The sequence below is a fragment of the Cottoperca gobio genome, chromosome 24 (assembly GCF_900634415.1).
Source record: "Cottoperca gobio chromosome 24, fCotGob3.1, whole genome shotgun sequence".
In the NCBI taxonomy this organism is placed as follows: Eukaryota; Metazoa; Chordata; class Actinopteri; order Perciformes; family Bovichtidae; genus Cottoperca; species Cottoperca gobio.
The window spans coordinates 16,488,815-16,494,085 of NC_041378.1; the positions used below are offsets into that span (position 1 = coordinate 16,488,815).

Consider the following 5,271-nt stretch of genomic DNA (forward strand, 5'->3'; position numbering starts at 1 on the left):
AGAGCAAACACTGTTTCCTGAAACTTACATTATGACAGAACATTTGTTCCTATTTGTTTTCACTACTATATCTGCACTTGACAACTAAGAACAATTATTGTGCTTTAAGTTAGGAACATATTCTTGTCTTGGTTGAAAACAATAATGCTAACTTAAAGCCCCTGAAAACTTGGTTTCAAAACTTAAGAATTACTCTATAGAATTTAATATTCATGACCAAATAAGCAACAATCAGCATTTAACTTATGACAGATAAACAGCTCAGAAATCTCAAGAGAAATCATTTTCAATCATTCATTCAAACATTTATTATTAATGACCACACAAGGTTTGTGCAATTTGCTTTCCGTACAGCACGTTGGGTAAACTCATTAGAGCAATGTCAGTAACATCACATTTAGAGAAATATCAACATCAGATTAGACACATGACTAACACAACAGACATTTTCATATATTACCACAAGACGAAATTCACAGACAATATTTACAAAATTGCTAAATATGCAGAACATCTGTCATGGTTAGTGGAAGTGTTCAGAGTATTTATTGCAATGGAGAACAGTTCTCTTTAAATACATGTTTAAGTATTATTTTCCTTTTTTTATAACACAAAAGATAAAAAACAACTAGACTTGACAATGTAAAACAAATAGCCAGTTTGCAGAGATTTCTTTTTACATGCATGTCACTTAGATGATGATTGCGATAGCCTACAGTGTAATATCACAATAGATTAGCTGTTTACTGTATATGTACAAATAAAAAAATATCATTCCGGACACTCTTGAGTTTATGCCAAGACCAGAAAAGATGACCTAAAGTCCAGTCACCTGACTCACACTTATCACAGGTAACAGAGAAATAAGAAAAGATTCTGTTTAGTTTGTCTTGGAAAAGTGAAGCTATATCATTTTAAAACTGAAAAAGTTTAAATCTAGCATTCCTTTGATCCTATCTAACTCTTCCGACGATAACTCATTTGAAATCTCCTCAGCTGTATCCTTTATCCATGTCTCTTTAATGTTTGGAGAAGGAGTTCCCAGAAGAAGAAAAAAAGACTGAAAATAAATGTATAGAGGTATGTATGCTAGTTAATAAAGTTGTGTTGTTTGGGCATCATATCAAATTGAGGTAAAGACTGCCTGACAAAATTTCTAATTTGCAGATATCAAAAAAAGTTACCAAGAGGGACATTAAATTTCACCTGAAGTTGAGCAAAAAAGATGCAAAATGGTTGTTAATGTTGTCACAGTGTTTAGACCCAAATGCAGCACACAGTAAACCAGGAACAGTTTCAAATGACGTTTAATGTTGAAGCTTGGCAGGTACAAGGCAGGACAGACACTCAGCACAAGGTTAATAAAAAGTCCAAATAGACGAACCAGGCAAAGAATGAGAGGCTTACATACTGGCTTGATTGAAGATGAGATGCAGCTGGAGCCCAGGTGAGCTGATGAGGTGGGAGTAACTGGCTGGTGAGGTGGAGGCGGGGTGAGTGGAACAATACAGAGGTGCAGCACATAAGAAGAGAAACAGATTGTGACACATGTAGAGATCCTTAATAGTAATAGTAAAAGAAAACGTCTATCAAGCTGAAACAGGTCTGACATATAGTAGCAAAAATGGACAATTCTGATAGACTCAGCTTAACCTTCAATTGCTTTAAATCTAAAATGAGTTACGCAAAATAACGTCATCCTTCAGTTGTTTGATATGTAAATTTGGGTTAGAAAATAAAATAGCAGTTAAAGACACTCCAATAAGTAATACTGCTTTACAAGACTCAATCTCAGGCCATTATTGGGATTAGATGCCTAATAATAATGTTAGAAGACAGAAGGGCCCAGGCCAACTTCAGCCGTGGGCTGTAAGTGTGCCTTGGAGATGCGGAGGGGCTTGTTAGCCCAGATAAAGGGCACATCGATGGAGTCTATTATCTTAAAGAAGGACGTGGGAAAAGAAATGGGGACGTTCTGAAAAAAACAAAAATGAATGTAGGAAGTACTACCATCTTGATAATATTACCATGCTATATTAAAGAAAGAGATTTCCATTTATCTAAAAAATTATTTTTAAAACATGATGATTTGGAGAGCAAGGTCCTATAGTGCCTCCTAGAGGGCATCAGCTGAAAAAGCTGATAACCAAAACTGTTCCAATTTTGTCAAATTGTGTGTTTGTGTAGGATCCCATCGTTCCTTGTAAGAAGGTGATAGAGGTCCGTGTGACAGGGGGGGGGCTTGCATGGATATTTTTTTTTCACTCCTCTCCTTTCCTCCGCTCTGTCTCTGACTGTATTTGTGTGCGCACGTTTGTTTGTGTCGGGAGCGAAGCCCCGCCCTTCGTGAAACAGAGCTCTAAATTGTCTGCAAGCCATATGGCGTATTCAAAAGAGCCATAGGTTCCCGACCCGTGGCCTACATAGTGCTTTGTACATCTCATCTCACGGTCTGGGCTAGGTTTGGGTCCTCTCTCTGGGCGGTAACAAATTGCTGTGCTCGATGGAGTTACTTGGTGGTATGGAAGGGAATTCAGAGAAGACCTCACTTGAGTCAGCTCTATCATGTTGGGGTTGCAAACGACTCCAACTCAGTGGGTGATTCCGTAGACAGGACGGCACGCAAGAGAGTAGGTCGGGAGGATCTTATGGTTTTGTTGGCTTACCCTCTTTTTTCCTCCAGGGCAGATTCAACAACTCCATTAACGGGCAAACAGCAAGCAGTCTCTTCCTATCACAAAAGGCCCAGGTAACTTCCAGCCACAATTCCAGCCAGTAATATAGTGTGACCCCTGGGGCCCTCACCCGGCTTGTAGGATCATGCTTGCCATCACGGTGTACACACAAGAAGCGTATCTTTCAAGTGGTATAACAAGACAGAAATGGCCGGTGCTAGTCAGCTAGCATGCTAATTTCTGTAGATATCCCTGCAACACACTACAAAGATGTCTTCGACATAAAGTTGACTGTTACCTCCTCGCATTCTGTTGAAAATGACAGACGTGTCTGTCTGTATGTCTGAGTTTTGATTATCTCGACACACCTGGTCCGCCCGGCCCGACTTTGGTTAGTGCATGCGCTATAGACACTATGGATAGCACATGTGCTTCATACACTCATTGACACGCCTGCTAACGTCTACTATGGGAAGTCTCTGTATGTTTTCTTTTTAAAAATTGAGACATGTTAGATGTTTATCCGTACCGCTACGGTAAAAGTGCCCGGAGCAGCAGTGAGAGACATTCAGGGGGAAAGCGAGAAATGTATACAAATCTTCTGCAATAAAAACATCAAGGTAATAACAATGATGCTCTAATTACAGAGCAAATGTGTCGATAACATTACATTTACTTTCTAAATCTGTCCAACCATCTCCTGTAATTCAACAAACACATAATCCACCAAAGAACACTTGTTAAAGTATTATTCTCCCATACTGCAGTAGCACTCTCTGGATGAACGGTTACTGATGTGCTGGCAGGGGTGCTGTTTTACCAAAACACAAATATCACTACGTGATACTCGACACAATTGTTATCAACAGAATGTGGCTGTGAGGAGTATATGCTTTTCATATTCTTCGTATAGCAGAAAAATATGTGTAATATCTGGAGATTATATCAAAAATACTACCCAAGAAACACAAATTAGCAAAAGAGAAAGTGGTCATAAAGCCAGAGTCGGTCAATTTACCCCCCGCCCCCAAGAATAATAGCTCAGGGAAATGTCTGCCCCCCCCAAGCCCTTAACGTTCTGAAAATGTGGGCCCCTGAATAATATAGTTAAATGGTGTCAGCCAGTCTAAAATTCGACTTTCTTCCAAACCTGATGCATACACATGTAATGGTACTTTGACTTTATTGAGTCAATAAAATATAAAATGTCATGGAAACACACACAGCATCCGTTGTTTTAATGTGTTAAGTTTAAATTCTGGCATACTTACATATTGTACCATTATGTTGTCTTTCACTGGACTGAGAGGGACCGCCTACAGCACCTTCAATCACCTTCCTATCCCTGACTGGGGATGGAGAGGAGCCTTTCAACGCGTGCTGGGCTGATTGGAGATGAGCTACAGCTGGTTATCCCCATGTGGCGGGGAAGGTACTGATTACCTATTACAATCCCCAGCTGGAATCTGTTTCTACAAGTTCGTTGTCCCCCTGCTCTGGCTCCATCTCCTTACATGTCTTCATAAATATCAATATTTTGTTCTAATTAACCAGATTTCTTCAGAGACAGGGTTGAAGGGGCCTCATCATAACCAAGAAAAATAGCCACAGACCAAAAGTTAAAGTAAAATAATATGGAAAGGGGTGTCAATATACTTGTACTTTTTTACATAGATAGCTGGATATATAGATAGATTGAACAGTACAGCAATTTTAGATAGATAGCTACAGTATTTTAATGGATAAGTGTCAGAAAGAATCGAAGACAAGAAAAATAACAGAAATAAAGTGTTTGAATGATGCTTGTGCAAGAAAAGCCATTAAGCAGCCGATCAATAGTGGAGGACAAGCAGGCCGAGTATTAAACTGATCATAACATCAAGCTAAAGGCAGAGAAGGCCTCTGAAGACTTCCTTTTGGCAGCACTTTATTTCATCTGCAGCAGAGCCTTTTCATTAAGCACTGGACATAATAGATGATCCATTGATTCTCTCTGTCTCTCTCTCATTCTCTATGTCACTCCGTCTACCAGAGTTTACCCTGCTGTCAAAAACTCAGCTTTATCTTAGAGTTTTCGACCATATAAGCAATCAAAAACAAACATTCATCTTGATTATAGTCCACTCTAAGCCACGGTAACAAGATCAATTTTGTCTATTCATCACGTCACTGCCTCGCTCAATAACTAGGACCTTATAAGGTTCTTCAATGGGAACAAGCCGAAGAACCCTATATGGTCCTATATATGCTTTCCTTTTATAAAGATTCCAGCTGGAACTGTTCAAAAGAACCCCAAAATAAAAGGGTTATACCTAGAACCATCTGTGGGAGATCTATCCAGAACCTTTCCACCCTCTAATGTGGTGCTAACATGAACCCACCCATGGGGTTCTACAGAGAATCATTTTATATTCCAAGGATTTCGATTTCGAACCATATTGTATTCTACAGATAAGGCAAAAAATTATTGTATCCCATTTATTGTATACCATGGTTAACCCACTAACCAGGGACGTGTGGTCAGGGGAGGCAAAGCCTCACCTGCCATCATGAAAATAAAAAATAAATAATAACTTGTTGCTGCTGACGGTAGGCG

General features: G+C 39.4%; 1 long non-coding RNA gene across 3 annotated transcripts; it reads right to left on the bottom strand.

The window, feature by feature from the left end:
- Nucleotides 1-280: 280 nt before the first annotated feature.
- On the bottom strand, nucleotides 281-4,053 carry LOC115003700 (uncharacterized). 3 transcript variants are annotated; one of them, XR_003831691.1, is made up of 3 exons: nucleotides 3,947-4,053; nucleotides 1,408-1,474; nucleotides 281-1,060 (listed from the first exon to the last, which is right to left on the bottom strand). It is a non-coding gene; the product is annotated as an uncharacterized LOC115003700 (long non-coding RNA). The 3 variants fall into 3 exon arrangements; XR_003831690.1 differs by lacking the exon at nucleotides 3,947-4,053 and having other exon boundaries at nucleotides 1,408-1,866; XR_003831692.1 differs by lacking the exon at nucleotides 3,947-4,053 and having other exon boundaries at nucleotides 1,412-1,856.
- Between the last annotated feature and the right edge of the window lie 1,218 nt (nucleotides 4,054-5,271).